The following is a 13,176-nucleotide window of genomic DNA, read 5'->3' as shown; positions in this document are numbered from 1 at the left end:
CTTACGTTTATTTATTTATTTTGAGAGAGAGAGTGAGCACTGGAGTAGGGGAAGGCGGAGAGAGAGAGAGTAGTCTGCTGTCAGAACCCACTGTGTTGCTCAAACGTACGAACCATGAGATCATGACCTGAGCCTAAATTGAACGCTTAACCACCTGAGTCACCTCTCCCAATATGATTTTATTCTGAGAAAACCTAGTTCTATAAAAATGTTTCTAGAAAAAAATAAAGAGAAGCATATTTTTCTTTTCTTCATCTTTTTTCTGTTTTTAGTACCAGTTGCTATGCTTTAAGTTGTAATTAACAAAACTGAATTCAGACTGTTTCAAAACATGGAGGTATTTATTAACTTCACTGATGGCTGAGTCTAGAGGTGGGGCAGGCGAAATGCAATTTGCCCAGGCCTCCAGCTCCATTTCTGGCCTCTGCTTACATCTGTGTTTCAGATTCTTCCCTCTTCTCTGCAAAGTGACTGCAGCAGATCCAGTCCTCATGTTTACCTATCACAGTCTCCAGAGTACTAGAGAGAATCAGTATTCTTTAAAATTTTTGAGATTTGCTCTTACTGGAGCCAGAGCTAGTTTCAGCTTCTCCAGAATTCCAAGGCTGAGACCACACACTATGAACGCTTTAGAAGCAACTAACAGGTGGCCACTATCAATAAATTTGGAAAATACAGGCTTATACTCACTTCTAAGTTAAAGCACAGTCCTGAAAAGGAGGAAGACTTCAAGTCTAGAGAGTAAGCAGCAGGAAGAGACCAGCCCCATGATATTTATTATCACCAACACTTAATATAGGACTGCTGGAACAGAAGCCCTCTGAGGAGAAAATTTATCTGCTGTGCTCACCCCTTTTCCCTGGCGCACTGAAGAATCCCTGACATATTACAAGCACTCAATGAATATTTGTTGAATGAATGAAAGAACTGGGGTTTGTTTTGCTTTGTTCTGTTTTTTGGAGAGAGTGCAAGCAGGGGAAAGGGGGCAGAGGAAGAGGGAGTCTTAAGCAGGCTCCAAGCTCAGCACAGAGCCTGATGCAAGTCTTTGATCCCAGGACCCTGGGATCATGACCAGAGCTGAAATCAAGAGTCGGATGTGCAACCAAATGAGCCACTCAGGCACTTCTGAAAGAACTGGTTTCTAATGAAGGGCCTTTTATCTGAAAGCTTTGTTCCCATAGGGAAAGAAAACCCATAAAACTCTAAGTAAGACCCTTCTGAGGAAATGAGCATGAGGAGGAGCGAGTTTTTTCAATTCTCCATGAAGTCTTGCTTTGCAGTTGCTGAGGCAGACCATAACTTTACTTCCCCATCTATCCCTACCAAAACACCCATCTGCTGAAGGAAGTTATCATCCATGTGTTCCTTCAACCTAAAATTTAATTACAGCGTTCAGTACACAGCCCTATACAAGGAGGAGTGGAAAGAGATCAAGAAGACACCAAAAACTGTTTTTGTCCTTTAAGAAATGAACACTAAAAACATAGCAAGATTATGAAGTGTAGAGTTTCAAAGGCAGGGGTTTGAATCCAGGATCTGCTCTTTTACTAATCATGTGACCTCAAGCAAATCCCTTAACCTCTTAAAACCTGTTTTCTCATCTGTAAAATGAAGATGATCTCCTCCTTGTTCTTTAGTGTGACGTGGCAAAATGCTTAGTACAGTGTCAGCCATAAAATAACTCAGTGAATGAATGATCATCATTGTTATTCTCCTCACCCAAAAAAACTTCAAACTGATTTAACTGAATAGTCCATTCAACTCAACAATCTTTCTAGGTGATGCTGAGGGCTAGGCTATAAGATATTGCCCTGGAAAAATTAAGGGGATTCACAATTCCTAAGAAATTATGCCCCAGGATATAAAGAGACAAAACTTACAGTTACCACATATGGAAACACTGAGGAGTTTTGAACGATTTGAGTAGTTACCATTAGGAAGAAAAAGTCACAGGAAGAAGCTACCATTTTGAGGAGCATTTTAAGGATCTCATATGGATTAGTGAGAAAAAGGTAGAAGCACTTTAAGTGGGGAAAGATGTGGGTAAGAAGCCTCGGATATGGGGCTGTGTGTGCCACAAACAGGCTCACCTAGTTGAAGCAGAGAGGTTGCTCAGAATGCCATAGCATTAGGGCAGTTAGGTAATGTGGTAACTGATGGGAGATTAACGGGACCAATAACAAGTTCTAGCTGATGATAAATGATGACACTGTATATGATTCTGTGCATTGATCTGCCATTTCTCCCTCCTTTTTCCATCTACCTGAGATCTCCAAGATGAGCAATCTTCCTTCTGGAGGTGGATATGACAGACCATTTCGCAAGCACTTTAAATCCTTCAGGAAACACAAACATCTTATGACCTGGAACAGTCACTTAGGATTCTGACTCAGACTGGGAATCTGAGTAATGCTGTGTTAATAAGCCAGAACAGGCCACAAACATCTGGCTGCCCTACTTGACGGATCCTTGGCATTTGTCAGCAGGCCCTGTGAAGATAAGGTTGAGTATATCAGAAAATGTTTAAGGTCTACATGGGAAAAGAAGTCTTTTGGAATGAAAACAAGGCAGTGTACCTGAATATGACATCAGGATTTCCCTACTTCACTCTATTTCTGTTAGATGGGACGGGATGAGCAGAGAGTGCTCAGACTAGCTTTCTAAGGCACCTGGTTGGCTAAAGGCAGCCATTATTATTTTTTTTTTTAATGTACTGTTTATTTTTGAGAGAGAAAGAGAGAGAGAGAGCACAAGTGGGGAAGAGGGAGAGAGAGAGAGAGAGAGACAGAAGATCCAAAGCAGGCTCCCACTGACAGCAGTGAGCCCCACTCAGGGCTTGAGCTCATTAACCGTGTGAGATCATGACCTGAGCTGAAGTCAGCTGCTCAACCAGCTGAGCCACCCAGGTACCCCCAAAGGAGGCTATTTTTAACTCTAATCCCATATTCACACCAAGCTGCCTTCCAATTTCGACTTCGTTTCCAAATCCACTATATTCCAGTCCCACTGCCGAGTGGTAGGTATTTGATTACCTCTAAATAGACTGATCAAGAGATTATACAATTCCCAAGAACAGGAAGCAAGTTGATTCTGGAACAGACTCAGCATTCAAAAATATGTTAAATACGATATGCCAATTACTCAGAAAGATACTATACCAAAAACAATGAGCTTGGCTGTCCTAACCATCACCTCAACCCCCATTAATTTCATCTTACCTTGATGTTCCAACAATTATATATAATTTAAATACAATAGGCTGATGTCATTTTATTTTCCAACCCCAATTTCTCTGAAGTTCAGATCTACATTTCCAACTGCTATTATACATCAAAAATGTCCCATTGGCTGTTCTGATAGTATTTAAAACTCAAAATGCTTAAAACCAAAAACTTCACCTTCTTCCTCTTCCACCCACTCTATCCACAAGCCTACCCAAAACAGGGAAAAACTGCTTATCTTCTGTTACCACTATATTTGTTAACACTACCCTTGCTAACATGGATACCTGAGCCAGAAATCCAACTCTCCACTGACTCATTTCTCTTTTTGTACCCACATCCCATCTAATTAGCAAAAGAGGACTGTCGGCACCCCCTTCCAAGTGCCTCTTGACTTTAACCTCTCCTCTCCCTTCCCACCACCGATTAATGTGACCCTCATCACCTTGCGACTGACTCTAAGACTTTAACTCCTCTGGTTTTTCTCTCTTTCAATCCATCCTGTTAGTGATTTCAATATAATCTTTTCAATTCTCTACGTAGCATCCCTCGAAGACAATCCGTCTAATAACAGAGCTATTTCGTACTCCTTCACCTACCACCCAGACCTTTTGTTTCAACTGCCAAGCGGCCCTTGCTGTTTCTCCCGGTTGCACGCAGCCATTCTACCTTTACAGGATGTATCTTCCAGGCCTGTGCTCACTAATGGCCCCTTAGTCTAGAAGTCTCTTCTCTGTTGCTGTGCTATTGTTGTGTTGTTTTTAATCTGAGCATATACTATAAATAGTTCAAAGCCCAATCCCAGAGTCCCTGATGCCGGCTGGAAAAAAGGATGGCTCTCTCCTCCATGGGTCCATAGATTACTGCATTCCATCATCACACACCTATTAGAATGCATTGCGGGCTGTGGTGAGGCTTTCGTCATCTTTGTATCCCAGTACCTAGCACATGCAGGCACCCGATAAATAATGATGAACTTCAATAGCAACTGTAGCTGTTTCCAGAACAGTATGACTGAGACCTTATATTTAAAAGTAGCCATTAATCTAATATGCTTTGTCTTTGGTTGACAACTAAATACACTAAGAGTTCTCTGGCTGGGAGTCATTCTCTGGCCAATATAAATAGTATTATGGGGCACCTGGCTGGTTCAGCTGGTTAAGCATCCCACTCTTGATTTTGACTCAGGTCATGATTTCATGGTTCGTGAGATGGAGCCCCTCATCAGGCTCTGCACTGGCAGTGTGGAGCCTGCTTGTGATTCTCTCTCTCTCTCTCTCTCTCTCTCTCTCTTTCTCTTTTACACACACACACACACACACACACTCACACCTGGCCCTCCTCCACTCACACATGTCCTTTCTCTCTCAAAATAAATAAACATTTAAAAAATGGTATCATGATCATTCCTATGTACATTGTTTGGAAACTCCATTAACTTGCTCAATCTCAACAGCAACAACAGATCACAGGTAAAACGCCCCTTCAGAATGGCAATGCTGCAATTAACTTTGGCTGCCATTGCGCCTTTCTGGACTATGCCTTCTGCATTTATAATTAACATCTCTGCTGCTTTAGAGCAGCTGGAACAGAAAAATAGTGTATAACTGAGACACATATTACATTCTAAGTGGAGACTGCATGGGTTAATCCATGAATAATCAAACACTGAATTAATATTTCAGTAAACAAATTGTTCTGTTCCTCTTCTTGTCTCAAAACGCTTAAATTTTCCTCATTCACGTTAAAAAGCAATAATTTATGAAATATGAGATATAGCAAAGAAGTAACTGTCATTTATTTTACTACATGTGAACATCCTTGAGGAAATACTGTTATCTTTTTTTTAAAGTTTATTTATTTATTTTTAGTAATCACTATGCCCAGGGTGGGGCTTGAAACCACAGTCCCAAGATCAAGAGTCGACACTTTTTCAACTGAGCTAGCCAGGTGCCCTGGAAACAGTGTTATCTTAAAAACTTGTTCAGAATTGGTAATTTTGTATTTACACCTATTTTCTGAGTCATAGTACTTTTTTCGCTACCTTTGTAGTTCAATATGATAAATTCTGGCTTTAACAGCAGTTACTGATTAATGACTTGAGATATTAATGTCCTCATAAGGGGAGGTCAATTATTCCCAGTATCGGTAGAAGACAATGGTGCTGTGTGTGCCTAGAGAATGAGGGACATTGTCTTGCTCAATCAGTTTTCAGTCAATGAGCTCATCAGCTAAATCTGATGGACTGACAGAGGACCCAAACATGAGGAAGGAACTGTAATGGACTAAGACAGTATGTTGGTTTGCCCAGAGCAGTCAGATGAGGAAGGGCATCCGGCCAAGTTAAGGGATTCAGGCCAGACTCCAAATGAGCTGGAGCTAACAACAAGACAATATCTCTTGTTTTCAACCCTGCACAAATTATATAAACAAGAGGATGAGGCCATTGTGACGTGTTCCCCCAAGCACCACTCCTTTAGCTTGGGATCGAACAACTACATAATCCCAAAGGCGGGCAGTGGAGAAAGGACCCCAGTCCTCATCCCAAGGCCAGAATTTAGAAGGATCCACAGTGAATCCAGTAACCTGAAAGGTTTCCTCACTTAGCCAAGAAGTTTAGAATAGAGAACTTGTCTCCCACCAAAAATGACACTCTGATTTAGATCTGAGTCCTGGATCTGATCTGAACACATTCTTTAACCTCTGAATACATCATTGTGGAAATAACAGTTTATTTTTTTAAAAGTCCTATCCAGATTACATAATTGTGCACATCCAATGACATAACATATTTAAGAGTCTTTGTAAACTCCAAAGTGCTACACAGACGTAAGATAGAATTGTGGTCAGGCATCTCACTGGCTTTCTTCTTTTGATCCCTCGTCAACTCCTGACTGAGCAACTATTATGTCAGGCACTGTTCTTAGTGACCCCACAGACATAAACATCCTCCAGGAGTTTTTGTTGCCTCAGGGAAATTTGGATAATACACACAGACTCTCAGGACATTATATAATATGTTGGAAAGTGGCAATGCTATGGAGAACAAAATCAAGCATGGTAAAGGGGGGTTGGGAGTTCTGAGGGAACAGTAGGAGCTTCACTATTTTTAAAAAGAGTGAGGAGTGCCTGGGAGGCTCAGCCCATTAAGCATCGAGTGACTCTTGATTTCGGCTCGGGTCATGACCTCACAGATTCTTGAGACTGAGCCCTGCGCTGGGCTCTGTGCTGACAGCCTGACAAGGCTAAGTCTGCTTGGGTTCTCTCTCTCTCCTCTCTCTCTGCCCCTTGCCCTATTCAGTGCAGTGCGTGGACTTGGGTGCACTCCTTCTCTCTCTCAATAAATAAATCAAAAACATAATAAGTAAACAAACAAATAAATAAAGTAAGCAAGTGACACATGAGAGAAGACCTGAAAGTGAGCAAGGGGACTTGTAGGGAAGAGTTCCCAGGAGAGGGGAAGGCAGTGCAAGAGAGGGCCACACCAGCAAAGAAAGCAGAGTGAATCACTAGGCTGATAGGAGAAGGGTTCAGAGAGAGAGCCACCGTTAAGATCTTGGAGGGCCATTATAAGATCTTTGGTTCTTGCTCTGACCCAATCTGACTTCTGCTTCTACAGGCTACTTCCGGCTGCTGAACTGAGAACAGATTGTAGAGGCAAGTATGGGAGGAAGGAGCCCAGTCAGAAGACTCTGCGGGAGACCGCAGAGTGTGATTTGGACCAGTGTGATTAGTGGTGGGGATGCTGAAAGCGGACAGTTTCTGGATATGTTTAAAGGTCAAGCCATCAGGACTTCCTGACAAATTAAACGTACAGAGAGAAAGAGGGTTCGAGCAAGCTTCCAAGGGTTTGGGTCTGAGACACCAGAAGATAGAGTTGCCAGCAATAGTGATGTGTTGGTACAGAAAGGAACTGGAAAGCCTCTCCCTCTTCCCCTCCTAGTTGCCTGGACGACTAGCAGGAGAAATGTGTACGTGTGCAGAGTGTGGACACAGGAACCAAATTGAGACAGTCCTACTTGGTGACTGCTGGAAAGGACTGACCACTTCTACTACTTCGTCTCTCTGCACCTCAGTTTCTCTCATTGCCACATGAGATGGATGGGGCAGCCAGATAATGGTAAAATTCATTTTACCAAAGTTGCAGGGGCTAACTTTGAGAACCTAGATGCTACAACCAGTTCTCCCACTTTTCAAGATTTTTTTAAAATATTTTTTTCTTAAAAAGTCTCAATAATGGGGCACCTGGGCAGCTCAGTCCGTTAAGCGTCCAACTTTGGCTCAGGTCATGATCTCACTGTTCGTGGGTTCAAGCCCCGCATCGGGCTCTGTGCTGAGAGCTAGTTCAGAGCCTGGAGCCTGCTTCAGATTCTGTATCTCCCTCTCTCTCTCTCTGATCCTCCCCTGCTCACACTGTCTTTCTTTCTCTCTGTCAGAAATAAGTAAAACATTAAAAAAAAAAGTCTCAATACATAAATTCAATCTTTAAATATATTCTTTTTTGGGTTGTTTTTTCTTTTTGGCTTAAAACAAAATTATTTTGTGATCCTGGTTTGAATACTGCCCTCCCCCCACCAAAAGAGAATCTTAGTAAGACATTTAAAACAACAACAATAACAACAACTGCCACCTGCAATTGTTTCTACACCACCTTGTTCCAGGGAGGTCCATGGCTAATCAGGGAACATATTTCCTATGTCATACTTAATTGGAAGTTTTGCTCACAAGGTTAAATGACAGCAAGCATTGTGTGTCACTGTGAAGATATTGCCTTTCACTTTAATGGCACATGGGCGGACTAAAGCTGCTTCTAAGGCTACCAGAAAGGACACTGGGCTCCTGTAGGTTCTTGCTGTCTTCCCCCAATACTTTTTCAACTTTTCCTTAACTACGGAGCTTGTAATAACACTGGTCCGGGAAGTTAAGAAGTTAGAGAAGAATGAAGACCCAAGTATCTGATATTCACAACCTGATGCAGCAGAATGTGATATACATATACACAAATTAATTTAAGCCCATAGATAATCTCTCAAACTGTGCAGCCTACAGGAACTGTCCCCTCGTCCACAGCATTCCATCAGGCCAGCGGAACATCATCATCACCATCATCACTCATCATCATACACAATGAGTGCCATCCGTGTGCCAGGCATTGTGCCAAGGGTTGTCATGACTTAGCCCCATAAAGAAGAGTACCGTCTTCATTTCCATTGTCAAAGAAGCGGGATGCACATCTAGGACCCCCTAACCTCAAGCCCAAGAGCTTAGTGGAAGGACTGAGGTTTGGATGGAGATGGAATGCACGGTTTCAATATATTGCCTTACTGCTATCATTGTCTTCTAAGCTCTCCATTACCCCCCTCTGCTTGAGGGCAGAGACCAAACGTATGTTTGGATCACCAGCATTTTGCAAAGCAGTTACATATGAGGAGAAAGTCCCACGGAAGCCCTGTGATGAGTGACACCTAAGCTGTCTTGTTCTTCCGGTTTTCCCAGCGCAGAGCCTGGTTATACTGTAAGCACCCCATCAATACTTGCTGGGTAAATAGAAAGACGGTCCAGAGGGTGGGTGAGGGCCACTGAGGACACATGGAAAACGGGACGCCTGGTGACACCTTCAGAGCCCCTCCCACGTGTTTGCGCTCCTGCACGCTTGTACCAGGAGGGGCCCCTCCTCCCTTCCCTCCCTCTCTGTGACCAAGCCGGGCGAGAGAGGCGGCCGGCTGCGGCGACCGCCCACTGGGCGGTGGGGGTGAGCAGCGGAGGTCCGGCTCCAGGAGCCACGCCCCGCGCACGCGTCCCACGCATGCACACGCTCACGGGCAAACTGCACACACGCGCGCGCTCTCCCACACCCCTGCCCCCACTGTTCACACGCATCCGGCGCGCGCGCACGTTTTTACATCTACTCCTCCGCACGGGCTCACTAGGAGCACGTTCACATTCACACACACGCCGTTCACACACACCCTCCCTCACACACGGCCTTCGCTCCTTCGTACAGTCACACTCCCGTATGAACCCAGTCATGCTTACAACCTCCACTCAAGCTCTCAAACACCCACACTCCGCAGTTGTATACACACCATACGGGCACATGTTACTAACATTCGCACTCTTCACCTCGTCACACACACACACACCGCATCACCCGGCGTCACACTGTCACGCACGCCCCAGCTCTCACTCTCACGCACACTTAACGCGCGCTTGCGCACACGGATTCCCGGCAAATTCTCTCTGGTTGCGCTCACGCTCGCGCATGCGTACCTGGCGCGGCGAGGACGCTGGGCGGAGCGTGGGGAACGCGATGTGTTGGGAGCTTGGCGGCAGTTGCTGGTTGCGGTGTTATCGGACTGTAGGTTCAACAGGATCGCTTAGAACCGCTTCGTTTTCTAGGGAGAAACAAGTTAGCCAGGGCGAAGGGGAGAGCGGGAACCAGAGAGTCGGACACCAGGAACGGGGTAGGGTGTGGTCTGGAGCTCTGGCCGCGAAAGCTCCCGAAGCGGACCCGCCCGGAGCGCTTCTCTAGGTCTCAGAGCTTGTTTACTTCCCCGCAGGGAGCAGCCTCTCGCGCCCCAGGGAGCTTCTGCCTCCCTTGGCTTCACCCACGCTCGAGGTTGGGGATCGAGTGAGGACCGACTTCATGCCGCACCCCAGCCACGCAGCCGGGTTCCCGCGCCCAGCCCCGGTGGCCCAGGGGACACGGCACAGGGGACACAGTACAGGACGCTGTGGGCTAGGGTGCAAAGAGAAAGCCCTTGGTTTTGAATCCTTCCTCCATAGCTCTGGGGCCCTGGACAATTTGCAGAGCCTCTCTGAGCCTCAGTTTCCTTATCTGTAGAATGAGGAATCATTCAACACATATGTATCTCACTCCCAATATATCCCAGCTCTAGGCTGGCTGTTTGACACGCACGGTGGGTAAAACAGTCCCAGTTTCTGCCCAGGTGCAGCTTGTGGTCAGTTGGGGAGGGACAGACACCCAACCAACCGGTGCATATATGTATTGATTATGATGTAGGCTTTTGGAGTAAAAGGGTAAGCTGTTGCTATCACCCACTGCAAATGTCTCCCAGCACTTACTATGTCCAGGGTGTAGGTGAATAAAAAACAATCACATTCCATATCCTCATCCCGATGCCAGTTTGTGCCCCATTATATGGGCCACATTAGAATGGCCTTTGTGATCTTCCTTTTTTAACGTTTATTTTTGAGACAGAAAGAACTAGTGGGGGAGGGGCAGAGAGTAAGGAAGAGAGAGAATCCCAAGCAGACTCCAAGCTCTCAGCAGCGTGGAACCCGATGCAGGGCTTGAACCCACAAACCCTGAGATCATGAACTGGAGCTGAAACCAAGAGTCAGACACTCAACCGACCGAGCCACCCAGGCGCCCGCTTTGTGATCTTTTATAGAAAACCCACACTCACCAAGAAGTGAACAATAACCAAATGAGTAAATATTAGAAGTACCTATCTCGATGGGTCATTGTGAAAAAGAAATGATACATTAAAAATCTTACTCATACCCCGGCATATAATAGGCACTCAATAAATGCCAGGTATTATTAGGAGATAGTATTACCCAGTGCCTAACACTCCAAACCTCTGTATTAGAGAGTCAGGGTCTGAATCCTGGCTCTGCCATCTTTAGTTGGCTGACCTTGGAAGTCTTTAAACTTAAGATTCAGGATTCTCATACAAGAAACAGCCATAATATTGGTGTTTCATCCAACAGATCACATTAAGTTCATGCAGGCAAGGTTCATTCAGGGCCGAGCACACAGGGAGCTCAGAAAATGGTGGTTATGAAGACTGGCATACTAGAATGGCTCCTGCTTCCCGTGCAAAACAGACCAGCAAAGCTGGAAAGTTTCTCCAAGCCAAACCACCCTTGAAATTTAAAGCTTAGTCCCAAGTAGGGTCTTCCAGGACCCAAGGCCTTTGATGGGGATAGAGAGTGGGGTGTGCGGAAATCCCACTGGTAGGCCCAGGTTTGGGGGGCTGCTGAAGGAGACAGGTATGTACAGAAATCGAAGGCTAGAGAAACTCCAGCTTGGGCATCTTCAGGGTGGGGGCCCCAAGCTGCATAGGAGACTTGGAAATAGAAGCCCAGCTCAGAAAAGGCGGGCCCTCGTGGAGAGGCAATTGGGCTGCTGCTCTAGCTTCCTGCTTCCTCCCTGTGAAGCCCAGGGCTCTGGGTTTCATTCCCCAGCCTCTAGGGCACACGGACCTGCAGATCCAGGATAATAATAAAAATGAGACCCCGAGAGCACCAGGCATAAGGTCCAGTGCTAAGGAGTCCTCAGTTCCTCACAAGGACTGGCAGGAGGGGCATTTTTCCTATCTACCAGGCGCAGAAACTGAGATTTTTTCCACCAATCTCTCTGGCTTTCTTTTAGTTCTTACACTTAACCAAGCAAGAGAAACTCTCTCCCCCCCCCCTTTTTGTATGCACCCTTCTAGCACCTCGGAACCCATCCCCCATCCCTCTTTCCCATGCTGCTCATCCTGAGTCACTTCAGACTTCAGTTTTATCCACTCCTAGGGGCAACTGGGCTTGTCTCTCTTATTCACATGACCTTTTGCAATTCACTGCCACTGAATTGATTTGTTGATTCATTTTAAAGAACTAGAAATTCCCAAGGGACCTACCTGCCTTGTGCAACAGAATTCCCTACATGCCAGAAGCCTGGCATAGAGGAGGTATTCCATACACACTTTCCAACTACCAACTGCTGAATGAGGTTCAAGTTATTCTCTTCAGATTCCAGGATAAGCGGAGTAGGATGTCTCCATGATTTCTCAGCCCTCGCCTGCATCAGAACCACAGGAAGCCAGTTTTTGTTTAATTCTTAAGTTTGGGTCCCACACCATTAAATCAAAATCTCTATCAAAGTATACATTATACTTTCATAACGCTGCCCAGGAGATGTTTGTAGATGAGCAAGGTTGAACCCAGAGAGGCCACATTACTAAAAATTATAAAGGTTCACTCTCTTTTTGGTAGCATTAAAAAAAATTGCCTTGAATTCCATTACTAAGCAGCTGTTTCAGGCCAGTGCTTTCAGCAAACTTTAGGCCAAGGGATGTGGGGAATTCGAATGCGGGAACGCGTGTGAATAATTCAGCCTTCCATTAAGGCTCCCAGCAACCTCCTCCCCAACCAAACAAAACCACCAACTCTGAAAAAGGTAGTGTAGGGGGGAATAAAAAAAAAAAAAAAGGCCAGGGCTGGGAACTGGAGAGGGAGGGAGGGAGGGAGGTGGAGCATTTGCTTCAATTATCCGGATAATTGTTCCCCACCTCAAGCCATTGTTACCGAAATGAAACAATATTCTATTGGATACAGTCCTCGCCTTTTCAGGCGTGCTCCCCGCAGGGCCTAGCACACGCTGGGCACTGAGTAGGCGCTCAATAAATTTCGTTCTGATGACAGAGGAGAGCTTTGGAGGGGGGAGGGGGAGGGATGTCTTGTTAGGCTTAAGGATTTGGGGGTGGGCGAATATTAATTAAAGTGAAGCGGGGAGCAGAGGGGCTGTGTGGCAGGGACTCGGTGTCATCAAAACTGCGTCCGGAGGGTGCGGGACAGGGCTGTTCCCGAAATTCTGAGCCAGACTCCTCACTCCTTTCCCAGAAGCCTCCTCCCACCCCCTTCTCCGGGGGCCGAACTGAACTCTCTCGCCGGTGGTGAGCACAAAGGCGAATTGAGGTTTCTCAATGGCCCATCCGCTCTGAATGCACACTAGAGAGAAGCAAGACCATTTTTTTGGTGGTGGGTGAACACGAGGCCCGCAGCCCGCCCTCTCCGCGGAACGCGCTCGCCCGGCGCTGCGTTAAAAATAACTATTCGGGCCGCTGATCCGAGAGCCGGGCACCGGAGCCCCTCTTCACTCCGCCAGCGTAGGAATGTGGGGGCTGACTCCTAACTGCCCTGCTTTCATCCCGACTCCAGG

The 13,176-nt window shown here is 45.9% G+C and overlaps 1 long non-coding RNA gene across 1 annotated transcript; it reads right to left on the bottom strand.

The window, feature by feature from the left end:
- Nucleotides 1–2,215: 2,215 nt before the first annotated feature.
- Nucleotides 2,216–12,027, bottom strand: LOC144226328 (uncharacterized). Its single transcript, XR_013333607.1, has 3 exons — nt 11,876–12,027; nt 9,492–9,616; nt 2,216–2,489 (listed from the first exon to the last, which is right to left on the bottom strand). It is a non-coding gene; the product is annotated as an uncharacterized LOC144226328 (long non-coding RNA).
- Nucleotides 12,028–13,176: the final 1,149 nt, after the last annotated feature.

The sequence above is a fragment of the Crocuta crocuta genome, unplaced genomic scaffold, assembly GCF_008692635.1.
Source record: "Crocuta crocuta isolate KB4526 unplaced genomic scaffold, BGI_CrCroc_1.0 scaffold282, whole genome shotgun sequence".
NCBI classification, from domain to species: domain Eukaryota; kingdom Metazoa; phylum Chordata; class Mammalia; order Carnivora; family Hyaenidae; genus Crocuta; species Crocuta crocuta.
The sequence above is the reverse complement of the archived record's forward strand: the minus strand, read 5'-3'. Positions and strand labels throughout refer to the sequence as shown.